This window comes from Halyomorpha halys, unplaced genomic scaffold (assembly GCF_000696795.3).
Source record: "Halyomorpha halys isolate HHAL.00 unplaced genomic scaffold, Hhal_1.1 Scaffold1292.1, whole genome shotgun sequence".
In the NCBI taxonomy this organism is placed as follows: Eukaryota; Metazoa; Arthropoda; class Insecta; order Hemiptera; family Pentatomidae; genus Halyomorpha; species Halyomorpha halys.
Genome location: NW_027106413.1, coordinates 51704 through 52838, shown reverse-complemented (window position 1 = coordinate 52838; position 1135 = coordinate 51704).

Genomic DNA, 1135 nt, shown 5'->3' with positions numbered 1-1135 from the left:
AAAAACTTAGGGAACTCATTGGAAGTTGTGTGTTGCGTGTACCTCAAAAATATTTTTTGTGATGCAGCTCAAAAAATATTTAATCTTCCAAATTTGGTAGTTCCTTTATAACTACACTATGGTAGTTACTTTATAAAACGATTATTTAATTTTATCTATAATAATAAATGAAAATTAGGGTTCCCCATCATTCTTAAAATAAATTGGTAGAAATACCAACTGCTTTATTTTAAAAAAAATATTTTTGGGCTTATTTACCAATACTTTATGAAGGTATCTTAGGAATATTCTATTATTTTTGTTATTCTCTCTAACTAAAATGTATATATTTTAGATGAAAAGCTTAAAATGAATTTATTTAAATCTGATATGTCTCGGCAATATAATGTTGCGATAAACAACGGGCATTGAACTTTATTTTTCTAATAAGCTCAAAGGTTCCATAGAGTTTGATATCTTTAGGTAGGTAACACTAATGATGGATAAAATTTGGAGAATAGATTAAATTTGCTATCTGATGATGGGACTCATCAGATTTCGTAATGTCAATAGTCATCAGTCTAGTCTGAGGACTGTTGAATCAACCAAAAAGCAAAAAAACACTTCTAAATATTTTAAACAATTTTATTCTAATCTTGTGTTCCTTAAAAAAATTTCCAAAACTTTTAAAGGGACTAAATGACTAATTAATTAATATAATATTTAGATTGATTCTATAACAATTTCATTGTCAATTATTGTTTCCTTTGTCATTAAAATGCTTTAGAATTGTTTATTGGATTCAAAGGCCTTATATACCCCGACTTCAAAGGTTTTGAAAGGTTGGATGGGAGAGAAATAGGACGGAAGTCGTGCAGTGAGGTTCGGTTGGAAATTTTCTTCAAAAGTCGTACAAGGGCAGTTTTCCAGGAGGCTGGGACTTCGGAGTTTTACAATGAAAAGTTGTAAATGTGGTAAAGAACAACAATAATGACAGAAAGGCCGGATTTTATTTGTTTTACTGGGATGCCATCAGGGCCATAATCCACACTATTAGAAAACTAATGTAAACAAATACACAGAGCAAAAAAATATTTTATTGTGCCTTTTATTAATTGGACAGAACGTTTTTTGCTACTCAATTTCGTACTTCATA